Consider the following 16,196-nt stretch of genomic DNA (forward strand, 5'->3'; position numbering starts at 1 on the left):
TCCCAGAGTCAGGCCCAGTTTCCTCCCTCCCCCTTTATTTATGGGTCCATTCCCTAAGACACAGGAGAAGTTCTGATGAATTTTGTCTAGTAAGACATAAACATCAAATCCAAAAACCAGAGTTCAGTTCCCAGCTCTGGTGGTTACAGTCTCAATCTGTTGTATTTTTTCAATTTCAATTTAAGAAGGGCTTCCTTCTCAGGGAAAGTAAGGAAGCAAGCAAACAACAAAGAAACAAAAACACACAACCAGTAATTTAGGGAGGCAGCTGAAAGGGGGAGTGAAAGATGTCATGAGACCTTGCATTATTTAAGCAAAATATTCAGACGTTAATGTTTTTCTTTGTCAGATTCCAATATGAAGATGCTTATAATGGCTATAAATCTCCCACTCTGTAAGCCAGTGTCATTACAGGCATCAGTGCAGTGATCAAACGCAGAATGGGAAAGCTGGTCCAAGTTTATCCTAATGTTTGAATTAGCACTTGCAATAATCTCCAATATGTACACACTTAGAAGGATTCAATCCCACAAACTGATTTGCTTGTGTCTGGGATTACATTACCTTCAGAGCAGTACAGATTTCCTTATTCAACAAGGGCATTTATTGACTATTTCCCTTCACTAGCAAGATTTGAAACACAGGCCTTTACTGACACATATGTTTAATAAAGTGATTTATGAATTTTTAAAAATCCTAATTCTACAGTATATCCAGTTTCGTTAACTCTGTCACTAACTTTTAATACAATATAACTTTTTAGGGTCTTTGACACAAATTATTTCCTCAAATATGTTGCAGATTTGAATAACACAGTTGCACAGGTAAATAATAAACAACAGCAGAAGGAGAGAGCTTAAGAGCCAACAAGTCAGGGAGAAAGGAAATGTTTTCAGGTGTGACTTGGAATGGGACAGAGAACTGTTGACACTGAGAGATACAGGAAGAATTGCTGTAGCCAATACAGTTGACAAGAGCTGCAGAGGAGAATGTGCTTGCACTGGTAGTAGCAAGATTGTGTGACTAGCCAGAAAGGAGTGGCACTAGATGAATGCAGGGGGCCTGATTCTCCATTACCCTGCACCATGTATAGGGCATTTACACCCCCTTTGCAATGGTGCAAATGACACCACAAGGGACAGAACAATTGCAAATCTGGCTAATTATTTACAGGTACATTATGAAAAGTAAATAATCATAGGGCCTGATCCTGCAAGCTGGTAAGCACCCTCAACTCCCATTGACTAGATGGAGGCAAGTTAATGGAACTGTTGTTGGAAGGGCTTTCACAATTCAGTCCCTACCTGTCCAAACACTTCATAGGAACTGATCCTCAAGTACGATCTAATGGAAAACCTATCTGTGCTGGAAGACATTCAGCAGTCAGATTAGTGAAACAAGAAACCACACTTCTCACTGAATCAAACTATCGCCAGTGTTGGGCTTAAAAGCCCCTTATCCAGTATTTCATCTCTGCCACTGCGTGCCTTTTAAGGTATATCTAGCTACAACTTACACCTTCCAGTTGAAGTGTAAAGGAGGCAGACCTGTGCTAGCAATTGGTTGAGGTAGCCTGCTGAAAACAGCGTAGTTGCAGTGGCACGAGCAGTGGGAAGGGCTAGCTGCCTGAGTATGTGCCTAGCATCTTCAATAGGTATGTTCGTGGGGTGGCTGTCCTCTGCTGCTACTGTTTTTAGCATGCTAGTTTGATCAGAGCTAGTGCAGGTATGTCTCCTCAAGATGGAATGTACATCTTCAGCTGGCAGTGTAGACATACGCTAGGGGTACATCTAGGTGTCTGTGTGATTGTAGCATGGGCAGGCATACATTAGTTTTAATCTAGCCAGCAGGATAATAATAGTAATGTTGACATGGTGCCATTGGGTTCAACACAGGCTAGTGTCAAGGTTCCTCCCCCACTCTGAACTCTAGGGTACAGATGTGGGGACCTGCATGAAAAACCTCCTAAGCTTATCTTTACCAGCTTAGGTCAAAACTTCCCCAAGGTACAAAATATTACCCCCGTTATCCTTGGAATGGCCGCTACCACCACCAAACTAATACTGGTTACTGGGGAAGAGCTGTTTGGACGCGTCCTTCCCCCCAAAATACTTCCCAAAACCTTGCACCCCACTTCCTGGACAAGGTTTGGTAAAAAGCCTCACCAATTTGTCTAGGTGACTACAGACCCAGACCCTTGGATCTTAAGAACAATGAACAATCCTCCCAACACTTGCACCCCCCCTTTCCTGGGAAATGTTGGATAAAAAGCCTCACCAATTTGCATAGGTGACCACAAACCCAAACCCTTGGATCTGAGAACAATGAAAAAGCATTCAGTGTTTTACAAGAAGACTTTTAATAAAAAATAGAAGTAAATAGAAATAAAGAAATTCCCCCTGTAAAATCAGGATGGTATATATCTTACAGGGTAATTAGATTCAAAAACATAGAGAACCCCTCTAGGCAAAACCTTAAGTTACAAAAAAGATACACAGACAGAAATAGTTATTCTATTCAGCACAATTCTTTTCTCAGCCATTTAAAGAAATCATAATCTAACACATACCTAGCTAGATTACTTACTAAAAGTTCTAAGACTCCATTCCTGTTCTGTCCCCGGCCAAAAGGACTACAGACAGACACACAAACCCTTTGTTTCTCTCCCTCCTCCCAGCTTTTGAAAGTATCTTGTCTCCTCATTGGTCATTTTGGTCAGGTGCCAGCGAGGTTACCTTTAGCTTCTTAACCCTTTACAGGTGAGAGGAGCTTTCCCCTGGCCAGGAGGGATTTCAAAGGGGTTTACCCTTCCCTTTATATTTATGACAGCTAGCAACCCAAGTACAGTAGAGGGTTTGACAAGAGTTAAATTCATTTTGTTTCTCTTAGATCTGCCAGATACAGCACACATGTTGACTGGAGCCGTATATCTTTCCATAATATGCCAATATTCAAATTATCCCAATTAAGGGGATCAGTTACAATTTGGTTTCCTTTGTATTGTTGACCAGATTAATACTTCTGACATATTTTTGCAGGCTTGTCACATGAGCCAAGCATATAAGCTTCTGATTGGTAAAGAAGCTCCTTGTGTTTTACTATTATGGATTCTGATCGTGGGTGGCTATTTCAGTGGAACGTTTCACAGCTGCACTGTTTTTTCTGTGGGAAGGAGGTGATTGTCTGGAGTCTCCAGACTTTTATCTAGAATGCCAGTAAAATATCAGTGTATGTGGTGTGGAGTGTTGAAGGCTTTTTTTGGCACTGAAAGAGAAGAATTTAGTTTTGGTTTCCATTGTCTTACCTGGACTGGGATTGTACATCTGAAATCTTAACTCCCAATGTGTTCCTGGTTGAAGTCTCTACAAATGGCGAAAAATAATGTCTACACATATGGGGCTTGTTTTGCTCTCATGGAGGTCAATGAGAGTTTTGTCATTGAGTCCAATGGCAAAAACAAACAAACAAAAGCAAGTATTTCTTCATACAGCCAAACTGTGGAACTCCTTGCCAGATAATGTTATAAAGGCTAAGACTATAAAAGGGTTAAAAAAATAACTAGATAAGTTCATGGAAGATACATCCATCAATGTCTATTAGCCAGGATGGAGAGGGATGATGTCCCTAGCCTCTGTTTGCTGGAAGCTGGGAATGGGAGACAAGGAACGGATAACTTGATGATTACCTGTTCTGTTCATTCCCCCTGGGGCATCTGGCATTGGCCACGGTCGGAAGACAGGATACTGGGCTAGATGGGCCTTTGGTCTGACCCAATATGGCCATTCTAATGTTCTTATGAGCAGGACTGGGTCCATAAATCTCCAAAGAGGGATTTTTAGATTTCCAGATGGGTTTTCTGGAAGGTGTTCAGTATTTCAATTAAGGTCTCTCAGTTTAAAGTAGGAATCTCTGACATCTGATTTCCAGAAGACAGGTTGGAAGGGTCATCCACCTCATCCCTCGCCCTCCACTAGTTACAAGGGCACTTAGAAATGCTTAGAAAATGCAATGCAAGCACACAAGTGACCTAACTCTTTGGCACAAAAAAGGGGATGTGGTGTGGGGGGTATGGGTAGGAAAGTGGAGGAGAAATTTCTTACTTGGTTAAGTAAAGGAAAGGGCAGGGAATCAAGTGAAATAGGGGGTGAAAGATTTTTAAAACAGTAACTGTTACAGCCTGAACTGTGTGGGGGTTTTTTGGGGGGCGGTTAGGGGGAAACCTTCAGTCGAAATAACCCAGCCCACCCAACTGGAAATTGAAAGCAGGAACACAAGAGAGAAAAGAAAGATATCCACATGACATCCTTAGTCTATGATGAAGCAGAAACGTTTTCTTATAATTTCCAAGGGTTTGTGCTTTTCAAGGAGGAGGTCCAGCTAGAAATAAAAAATCACTTCTGCAGCATTTGGAAGGGCATGTTTTCTTTGAGTCACTGTCTAACCCATAATTGTTTTATTTGGGTGGAATTTAGGTACTTTGTAGTGCTGATTAATCTGAGGGACAAATAGCACAAGTTAGAGGCAAGCATGAGGTAGCAAGTGCTATGAATCGCCCAGCTGATTGCTCAGTCTTGATCTGCATTAGCTTTGTTATGTTCCTCTACTGGATCCTCTCTTCAGAAGACCTTTCTATCTGCTTCATTATGTAACAAACTCTGTTGTGGTACAGGAGAGTATCCAATGTGGCTAATATCCAGTGGAGATTAAGGCCCCACTGAAGTCATCAGGAGTTTTGTCATTGATTTCAAGAAAATCTAGGATGAAATTCCAGCTAACATTTGACCTACGTTTATGTGTGAACCCAGGTTTCCAAAAGTTGAAAGCACTCTAAACCACCGCCCCCAAAACTGGTGGACTAGGGTCTGAGGCCTTGTCTACACTGGGTGTTTGTAGTCACAGAATGATCTGTACTAGTGCAAGTGTACCACATCTACACTTGGGGTTTGCACTTCAGTAGATGGATTGGTAGAGCTACATCAGTGGCTAAAAATGCCAGTGTAGACAAGCCTGGCTCACCGTTGTCCTGCGCCTTGTGTAGTCCTTTACGTCAATGCAAACTTGATGTAAAGTTCTACCAAAGCAGAATATCTTTTCAATTATATCAGTGAGGACTAAACAAGGTGCAGGACTATGGTGACTTAGGGCTTATCTACTTTGGGGTTTTTAGCCACTGGTGTAGTTACACCAAGGTAGTTGCACAAGTGCAAACCCCTCGTGCAGATGTTGTGCACTGGTGCAAGAAGTAACTTGCACTGGTGCAGCTCACTATGATGCTAACCCTCGCAGTGTTGTCATCAGTAGTGGTAACTAGATTTGGTTGCTCCCCAGTCTGAATTGCCATCTGATTCATTCTCTCTCTCTCTCTCTCTCTCTCTGTATATTTAAAAGTGTATTTATAATGTATAAAAGTGCTTCCGCTGTGAACAGCAGTGCTCACATTCAAAGTTTTTGGGAGCAGACAGCTAATCATCTGCACAGACTGGAAAGCCTGGGTGAGCCTGGACCTCTCAGCTACTTGGAATGTCCCTGGAAAGTTTAGCATCATTCTCTTCCAAAATTCTGTTGTTCCCCTGCATGAGAATTTTTGTTCCAAATGGGCTTTTTAATAGACAAATGGGAAAACTTTTATTTTCTAGACAGAGAGTGAGATTCTGGCCCCTGTTAAAGCAGCTTTGTGCTACGCCAGTGGTGCAAAGTAGCTTTATTCCTGGCTTAACGGCTACACAAGGATTTTCCCAGAGTAGGTCAACTGGAGATTTTCCTAGAGCTAGCTACACTGGCTCTACACTAGGCCACCTCCTAGCCCCTGGGTAAGGGTGTGTGTGTGTGTTGGGGTAAGGGGGATGGCCAGAGGGCCTTTGGAGAAGTTACAGCTAAACTAGCTCCCAGTTAGCTTTGGGAATGGGGAAGTGGGATGTAAGACCACCTTTGTGCCTCACAGTTGCACTGATTACTTCTCTGGTGCAGTTTGATGGGGTGTACTTGCCCCACACTGGAGCGGAAGGAGTTAAGGAAGCACTCTTAGCCCCAGAAGCCATGTCCCCTTGACCCTGTTGGGCATGCGCCTGCTGCTGCTGCAGTATAAAAGGGAACAGCCTAGCTCAGTCTGGGGGGATTGCTGAGGAGGAAGGATGCACCTCACTGGCTCACTGCTGAAGAGCAGCCAGGATCCTGGACCATGGGAGCAGGAGATACCGAGGCCTAGGTAGGTGCCAGCTACCTGCGGATGACCCAGAGAGATTGCAGCCACCACCCAAGGAGCCCAGAGAGTCCAAAGACACCCCAACTTCAACTGCAGGATTCATGGTAGGAAGTAGCCCAGGGTGGGCTAGCCAGTGTCCCTGCAGCAGTTGTGGGCCAATTTCCTGCTGACTTGGTGGTGAACCCATTTGCCACTACCTGGGCTGGGATCTGGTGGAGCAGGGAGGGCCTGGGTCCCCCTACCCTGGCTGCCCTCCCCTTGGGGGGCGGCCCACCAAACCCCTTCCTATTGACTCTGGACATTAGACCGTGCTCCCCTGTAGCCAAGGGGAGTCCTATTGACACCAACCATTAGGCCACGCTCCCCTGCAGCCAAGGGGAGTCCTATCGATCCGGCCATTGGGCCACACAGCCCTGAGGCTCAGGGCAGCCATACTGACTTAACTGTGGGGCTACCACGCCCTCTCCCCACCCCCAGGGTGATGGGGTGTTCTTGCCCCTTGACATGCAGCAAAAGATTTAACCCAAATACTTTCCTTCCCTAGTGTAGTCCTGTTTACTTGAATCTGTTTGGCCCAGCTCCTCTGCAGGGGAAAACACAAATCTCAAAGATTACCTCGTAAAACACACAACATCCTTTGTCTTTGGTCAGCTCCCCCCTTATATTTCCAGTTATTTGGAAATGCTCTTTTGTCGGATGTGTAAACTGAATCCATGTTTCTGTATCAAGAGAATAGAAAACATGGATACCTAGAGCACTTGAAATGTGATCATTACTGGTCAGTCCTTACTTAGATTATTTGTGATAAATGCTTATCAACATGTCGTCTGGAAAAGCAGGAATTCCAAAACAAATAAATAGTTAGGTGCTACCAAATGATGGGGCAAAGTAGCAAAACATTTCCCATGAGTATCTGTTCAGAGTCTTAAACATATTCATATTGATTCTGATCAATCCCCCTTGTGTTTGTTTTTTCCATTAATATTCTAGTGACTGAGTCTGCTAGCAGGAATATTCAGTTATTTCCATTTTACAGCTGGGGAAAATGAGACAGACAGAGTAAAATACTCATCCTGTGAGGAAAATGAGGGCGCTCAGTCCTTCTTAAAAGATGCTCAGTGTCTTGCAGGGCTGGGCCCTAAAAGTAGGTCTATACTGCAGCTGGGAACATGTGTCCCTGCCTGGGTAGACAGACGTGTGGCTTGCTCTGCTTGAGCGAGCACTGTAAAAATAGGAGTGCGGACATTGTGGCATGGGTGACGGCTTGGGCTACCCACGCAACTACGGACCCAGGGGATTGAGCAGGCTTGTACTTGGGTGACGAGCCCATGCCCCAGCACCTGCAGGGTTATTTTTAGTGCGCTAGATCAAGCAGAGCTAGCATGTGTCCACCTCCCTGCACTGAGAAGCACCCTATCAGCTGCAGTGCAGACACACCTTAAGTGATTTGTTTAAGGCCATACAGTAAGTCCGTGTCAGACTGGGGGAAAAAACCGAAGTCTCCTGCTTCCTATGTTCCTTGTCCAGGCATGTTTCCCAGCTGGGGTTTTCCTAATATTTTAAATATCTCATACGGAAGACCTATTTTAAAATATAGTCCCATCCCCCCATTTTTAATGCAGACTTTTTCAATATATGTTTTTGGTTTGTTTTTTTTTTTTGTTTGAGCTTAGCAGGAAATGAAGAGAAATATGCACACGCACACATATATACATCTGTAGCAGGAAGGTGAAAAAATGCAAGGTTACATTTTGGAAAGAAGAGAAATGGTGACAGCGATAGTGGCCTTTGAAGAAAATATGGGAAATGGCTGTTCTTTTCTGTGTCAGTTTGTTTTGGCAGCTGCGAGCACGCAAGTCCTCAGATGGTTGCTAAGCAATGTTCTCCATATTTTCCCATCATAGGTGGAGTAACATCCATACATAAAGTTATTCAAACGTTTTTATTTGAAAGGGTCCGCTTTGGTGTCTTAGAATTGTATTAAACCTGTCCTCCTTCGGCTGTTGTTTGTCACGCTTGTTCTCAGTGTGAGAGTGATTCAGAGCAGCCACTTTCAAGCATGAATGAAAAAATGTTTATCTTTCTGCTGCAAAAAGATTTTTGCAACATTTCATTGAACAGGTACAGACCCTCAGCAAGAGGGGATGGAAACGAGATATTGGACAAGGCCCCAATTCAGGAAAGCACTTAAACACATGACTTTAATGGGGCTTCAGTGCTTTACTGAACAGCATGTGCTTGAGGATACTTCTACAGTGGTGCTGGAGGTGTAATTTCCAGCTTGGACAAACCTGTGCTTGCTCTGATCAAGCTAGTGTGCTAAAAATAGCAGGGTAGCCATGACTGTAAGCACAATGGGATGGGCTAGCTACCCTGAATAGGTTACCTAGGCTTTGAGACGAGCTTGTGCTCAGGGTGGCTAGTCCATCCCAGTGCCAGTGCAACCATGGCTACACTGCTATTTTTATCATGTTAGCTTTAATCAAAACTAGAACATAGGAATGGCCATACTGGGTCAGACCAAGGATCCATCCATCTCAGTATCCTGTCCTCCAGCAGTAGCCAGTGCCTGATACTTCAGAAGGAATGAACAGAACAGGGCAATTATAGACTGTCATACAGTCCCTTAATTTCTGACAGGCAGAAGCTGGGAGACCTAGAGCATGGGGTTGTGCCTACCTGACCATCTTGGCTAGTAGTCATTGCTGGACCTATCCTCCGTGAACTTATCTAGTTCATTTTTGAACCCTGTTATACTTTTGGCCTTCACAGCATCCCCAGGCAGTAAGTTCCACAGGTTGCCTAGCACAGATATGTCTACCCAAGCTGGAAATTACACCTCAAGCTCCAGTATAGATATACCTTAAGTGTTTTCTTGAATCAGGGCCATAGTCCTAAGATCACAGATAAACCTTTTGGTGATAAGATGAAAATAGGTTCTGATTTGGGCTGGGGGTTTAAAAAGCACATTTCATGTGTATATACTCACTTTTATTGTCTAATAAAAAAAAGTTCTCTCTGTGTTTCATTAGTACTGCTCATGCATGCATATATAAATGGACTGGCAATTTTCTTTGAATAGACAATCTCATTATTCCATTGTGTTTGCACAGGCATGCATAAGAATGTTGAGTTTTAATGTGTCAACACCCTTGTGATATAGTCTTTGAGAATGTGTGTGGAAGAAGGTAGGGCTTTCAGAAAACCCTGGCTCATCTTGAAGGAGACCTTGTTTTATTGTGAGCATATGTGGTGCAGAAGAGACCATTCTGCTTCTGCTTAGCAAACCGAATGGACGCATTTCACATGTCCCTTTTTTTTAAACCAGTTGTGCTGGTTTAACAAGATGGATCCCAGTTGCACAGACAGTTTCCTGTTCCTGTGCTGGGTTTATATAAAAGCTGTGGACCAATCAGGCTACAGCAGGACTGGAATCCTCTGTCAAGGTTCAGCTTCTGCCCTAGCAACTGTCAGCTGGTCACTGGGTGGCAGGAGGGAGCTTCCTTGCTCCTAAGAATCCACCTTGTTCCTGCAGCTTGACTCCTGGCATCCGACTTGTGGTTCTGATTTCCGGTTTGTCTCCTGCTTCTGATCTCCTGGTATCCTGACCCAGCCAACACAGGGCTGGAGTCAAGAGACTGTGGACACTGGCTCTGACCCTGAGGTCTGGCTGTCTATGACCTGCCCAAGGCACCTTCAGATCCTGATCCAATGCCTATTGAACTCAATGGGAGTCTGTCTAGTGAATTAAATAGTTACCGGATCAGGACTTCTGTGCAGCCAACTGCAGTTCTTCCTTTAGCCAAAAGGAAAGAGTTAACTCCTGACTTTGACAATTTCTGGGCAGTGTCTATACACCCAGCCTGTCGCCAAGTACTACGTACTCACTGAGCTGCTAGCATGGGAGTGGAGGAGGTGAAGTCTCTTTGATATCAGGATGTTTGGGTTTGCATATGCTTGCTCAGTTGCAATGCATAACAATCATTCTTGGAAGATTTTAGATTGCTTGGAAACTTGTCCAGCTTTTTCCATCTATTGCTTTGGAAACTTCCTTTAAAAATTGCTTGTTCTCATGACAGGCGCCGGATGGGGAGCTCTAGAGGCTGATGTCTTCAGTACACCAAGGAGAGGCAACTGTACTAGCTTTCCCTAATTCGTGTTGACCTTCTTCTGGAGGAAGCACTTCTACAGGGAAGAGCGTAGTTCAGACTCCAGGCCAGCTGAATCCTGGTCTTCTCTACAGACTGCCGACTTGAGTTCCGAGCAGTGCCAGTTGTGGATACATAGTCCATCAGATAATGGTCAACTACCAGCCTGGGAAAGATTTGAACTGATGACCTAAAAGTGAAAGCATCCATATCCCATTATCAATTCCCTACCCCCAGACTCAAAAATATAAATAGATAAGTCTTAGGTCAGAGATCTAACAAGTTTTAGATTTTATCATCAATCTTAAAAAATCACCAGGATTTGTGCTTTTGATTACATCTCTGCTTTTATTTCACAGTTCTGTATTTGGTATGTTGATGCTCTGAATAATACATTATTGCTGACATATATCTTTGTTGCTTTCATTCTGTGCAAATACTGAAGCTCTCTTCCCTTCACTGCAAATGAGATTTTTCATGATGTGAGAGTGAATGTGCAATTAACAGCTTAGCAGTGAAATCAGAGCTCGCTCAGCCTTTCATAACACAAATCTGTTCTCTTCTAATAGAATTCTCTGCTCATCGCATGCAGTATATATCCCAATGGAGGCTCCTGGGGGTCTAGCCTGGCCTACTTTGTCAGATCAAGCATGATCTTTACTCATTGCTGTAAAAAGGGTTTGAACACACCTTTGTGTGTGTTTAACCAATCCATTTTTGATTATATACCAGCCTCCAATGGTATATAAACCTTTGAAATCTATAATAGAAACCCAGGGCTTTCAATATATTAGCGTGCAAAAAACCAAGCTCTGAACTCATTTATCCTGTTGTAAAACCAGATTAACGTTAGTGAAATCAATGGAGCGGCTCCAGATATAAGGCTGGATCTGTTGTGATGCTGAGCACTCCTTGGGCTGTGCTGCCTGCCTTCAACTCATTGGGCATTGAAGGCACTCAGTATCGTGGAGAATAAGACCCTCACGCTTTTGTAAATAGATCAGAACTTGGCTCCATAGCAGCAAATGATACTTTAGCAGGACAGACTTTGTCATAAAGTTGAATTTAAGTCAGTCTACTGGTATGAGCAGGAACCGCTTACATTTGCGTTGTTCCTATCCTTACTCTATGCATGTGGACTCCTGAGAGTATGTTCCCTTCCCTCCAAGAATCCTCATTTAGGGGCTTATTAGCCTTGTGTAAAACTGTTAACTTTTTATTTAAACTTTCTTAGGTTGCAACCTCCTCTATGGAAAAGGATTATTTATAACTTTATTTTCCTAAGCATACTAAATCCTATAAACAATGGACTCTCTCTCTTTGGGGTGAAATTCTCCTTTCCAGCACAAAGCTCAGATAATCAGGCTTTGTGTGGAGCTCTGTCCAGGAATTGTGGGGGCAAAGGCAAAATGGCTGCTGCTCCAATGTGTAGAATAAAATAATGGCACCTACCTGACGCAACCGATGGTAGGACCCGCAGAGTGGTGGGCAACTGCAGAAGGAAGGAAGGGATGGAGGAAGCACACACTGAATGCAAGGGTGGGCCCCTCTTTCTCCAGGAGCTCTCCTACTGGCCAGCCAGAGGAAGATAGGAGCTGATTGGCTTCTCCTCTCCCCCCAGCCCTTCAGTAATTTAAATCCTTGCCTGCATCTTTTGTTTTGGGGGTCAGGAAGGAATTTTTTCCATTGGGGCCACATTGGCTGAAACCTGGTGGTATTTTTTCACCTTCCTCATCATGCATCATGCAGGCTAAGTAGGAATAGTGTTAAGAAATTGCTAATGTTAATGTGTAAGAACGTTTAGTTCATTGCAACTTGTGGCCTGTGACCAATGCAGATAAAAAGCCAAAAGGGCCAGTGCCCAGAAGAGACCTAGGATTTTGCTGGTGGACCTCGTGCCTATGGAAAGAAAGAAACCTGAAGTTTTCACAGACAGAGGTCCCTCTTTGGTACCTTCTGTCTCCTTTGCAGTGGGATGGTGAGAGGATTCAGAAGAGTGAGCCGAATCCCAGGGATAGCCTGAGGACTTATGGTTTACATGGTGGGAGCCTTTAACACCTGCATGGGACCCATATGTATACCTAGTATGTGGGACATGGGGCAGGTGGGACCCCTCCCATGTGTTAAATTAATAATATTGCAGCCTGCTGTTTAAATCCATCTTTCTGTCCCCATTCACTTGTGTGTCCTAATCAACAGCTGGTACCCCTCCTCATCTGCTAGGGTGGTAGCATCAAGGCTGGCTCATGGGCAGCCTGTGGGCATGGAGTGAGCAGCTCCGTGTCGGGGCTGAAAGCCAGGGATCAGTTCAGGGCTAGGGCAGGTCAAAACCGAAAGTCAGAGTCCATTACAACATTGAAAGCATGAAGCAAGAATCAGGGCAGGGCCAGGCTATGGTCTTTCACTGGGGTCAGCAATGGTCTTAAGCTGGAGACAGTATATCAGGATCAGGGTCAGGAGCTGAGCCTGGGTCAAGAGCCAGGAGTCTGGGTTCAAAGCAAGTTGCAGCCAGCAGTGTCTAAGGCAGAAGCACATCAGAGATCTGTGTTGCTCAGACAACTCCTAGAAATGGCTTCCTGGTTTATATGGGGAGTGCCTAATGGTGGACAGAACTGTCCCTAGGGGGTCTGGGCAGCACAGAGCCAGCAGCCCAGAGCCCCCGAACTTTCAAGAGCTAAGCAGATCCAAGCAAGCATATCTATCAAACTGAGGAGATTTAAACTTCAAATATTTATTAAATATTAAAATATTTGGATATTTGTTGCTGTTTTTAAATTAAACAGGCAGCTAGTATTGTTTTAAAATATTATGAAGAACAAGTTTAAGCTTTGTTGTAACGTGCGTTGTTTGCCTGGACTGCTCAAGACCTGAACACTTGTGTAGGAGGGATACTTTGAATTTGCTTCTTAAATACCTTCATGCTGTTTCCCATCTGATACTCCTCGATGAAACATAGGAGCCTTGTCTTATAACAGGCTTATTCAAAGTGATACAAGATACGAAGGTGAGATCTTGGAAGAGTGTTGCCGTTTTCATAATGTAATAAATACTGTAATGATAAATAATAAATAGTGTGTAATCATGTCATAAAAACAAATTTTATATTTACGAGATCACTGCTTTTATAATTTATACTCAGGTAAAGGAAAAAATCCCTGGAAATATTCATTTTTAGGAGTGGGTTCGCGAGACTTGACATTTTAGTGAAAGGAGTTCAGAGGCGGTTAAAGTTTGGGAACCACTGCTATAGGGCTTAGCCACATAGTTCCTCTTGGTAACATCCCTGACTAGGCCCCTGGTGGTGATGAGGAAGTGGTGCCTGGCTTGAACCCCACCACACCCTGCCTGGATCTGCATTGGCACAGCTGTCATGGCTTCTTTCTAGCCAATGACCAAAGCTTACTTGTGAGCCAGGATGAATGTGAAGTGCCATACACAGCAATTGCAGATGCTTCAGTGGGAGGTTTGTCTGTCCCTGCCTGCCCCCTGTTAAAAATGCAACACTAATGCAAGGCATAAGTGGTTGTGTAGAGCAGTTGTGGCTGTACAGGTCAAAAAGGTCACCCTCTGTACTGGAAGGTGGTGGTGGGTGTGAAGTTTCTGGACTGCAGGGTCAAATAGGCAGCGGTAGCTAACAATGGCCTCTGTTTGCTGCAGTGTTGCATCTAATCAATTATGGAATAAAAATAATTGAATAGTGTTATAGGAGCTCTCCTTGCTTCAGTGTGAAGAACACCACTGTGATGAGGAAGGCCTTACATGAACCCTAAATGCCATGAGGCTGCTGTAACTGAGATGGAGGCTGAGCAGGGCCTTGGCTATCCCAAAATCTGGGAAACACAAATGTGATTTAAAGCTATCTTTCCACCCCCAGCTATGCTTCTGCTGAAAGCACTGTGTTGGAGGACTGAGAATAGGGGCCCTTGGATCTCAATTTTGATCTTGGGAAAATAACTAATGTTTCACCTCCACTTCTAAAGTTTCCACAAATTCTGGGGCATGACGGAGTGCTGGATTTAGCCCAAAGAATGCTCGATGTGTGAGAAGGTCATATATGTTGTTGTTGAAACTTTTTTTCTTTTTTTTTTCTTGATAGAAAAAGGGCTTTTCAATAAAATGAAAATGTTCATTTTGGTCACATGTTTCCAGTTTTTGGTTTTGATAACCAACTAATGTTACTGAAAGGGATTTCTAAAAGCTGGAAAAAAATTCTGTTGGTTTTAGTTTTTCTTTGGAAAAAAACAAAACATTTTTATCTTTTTTAAAAAAAAATCAATTTTTCAAAAAATTTCCCACCAAAAATAGTTAACGTTTTTTGACCAATTCAAGTGATAGAGTTTACTTGTCTCTTCAGAATGCTCCCATATTCCTGATCAAGAAATCTTTAGGAATGAAATCCCTCTGTCTGTGATTTCATCCCATAAACTGAGTATGCACTATAGTCTCAGTTAACTCAAAGTCCAGTTAGTGTACTGAAGCCAAATCCATTGAAGTCGGTGGAATTTCAGGTCCATCTTCTGCCCTCACTTGTGGGGTTGATCATGTGAGAAATCATTGCCATGCTAGATAGCCCTTTCTCTTTGGACAAGCTGAATGGGCTTCTGTTAGTTTTCCAGTTGTGCAGCTGTATTTCCAGTACAGTATGTTGTGAAAGTCACACAGAATGCCTCAACTGTGTGGTGTTTTGTCTCAAGAAACAAGAACTTAAAAAGGAGCAATTGGCACCACTTATTCCTCTTCACAGGGTTGCCATCATATAGTAATTTATGGTGTTTATACATGAGTTTGGGGCTTTGAAGAAAAATAGATAGTGCCCTTTCTTAATCTAGTTTGTCATATGCTAAAATTAAGAGTAGGTAATTTTTGGTTTTTTTTCTTCTGACAAATGCTAAAGTAAGGATGAAGTTACATGCTGTAAAAGCTGAGCCAGCAATTCTCATCTGGAAACTGTTACAGCTAATGATAGATTCTATAGAAATCTCTAATCTATGAAAATATAGAACATACTGTACAACATTTGGGCAGCCTTAAGTGAAGTCCAACAGAATCCCCAGACACTTTTGACACAGCTGGATAGAGGATTGTTTGTGGGGTGTGAATAAAAAGCTTAACCTTTGGTGGTGGCAATTTGCAAGTAGCACAAGTTTCAGAATAGAAGATGCGTCTACAATCCTGGCTAAAAAGACAATCTGAAGGGCTATGAAAAAATTCAACACATTGATGCCCCAAGGAATCCTTCTTAACTGCTGTACCAGCGCATTCTGGGATTCTTGAAACATCTATCCCATAGTGCCTAGCACAGTTGCTGGGAGCAGGGGCTTTTGAGTCATTTCCAGATGCACGGCACTGTTCTATGGAATGGAGTTAGGAAAGTTGGTACAGCTGCTGTGTTTTTGGGTCCTGTCCAGAGTGGGGAGAAACTCATATAAACTGCACCAGTCAGCTGGAACTGAGCTAAAGACTTGCTCCAAGGCATGTGGCAACTGCCTACTACAACTGGCTATTGTAAAATGCCTGTGGTGGCTACAGTGTACATGCAAAGCATTGTGCAAGTGTTGCAAGCTCAAGGAGTCCAAAATAAATGTTTGGGGTTTTTTTGTTTGTGCTTTTTCTTCTGCTTAGTACAGACAGGATCTCTGTGCTTTGGGACCTCATTCTTTGAATACAGCCCGTGAGAAGAGGCCAGTCAGCCAGAAGACTAGTTCTTAGGAAGAGAGTGGGAGGTTGTGAGGAAGGAAAGAAAGCAAGGTTTTGTCTTTCCTGTCCCCAGCCCCAGTGGGAAATGTGTATAGCCAACTCCATGTAAAATCCTAATAGAGATGGGGCACCACAGATTTTATCTCAGT

The sequence above is a fragment of the Lepidochelys olivacea genome, assembly GCF_965140295.1.
Source record: "Lepidochelys olivacea isolate rLepOli2 genome assembly, chromosome: 2".
In the NCBI taxonomy this organism is placed as follows: Eukaryota; Metazoa; Chordata; order Testudines; family Cheloniidae; genus Lepidochelys; species Lepidochelys olivacea.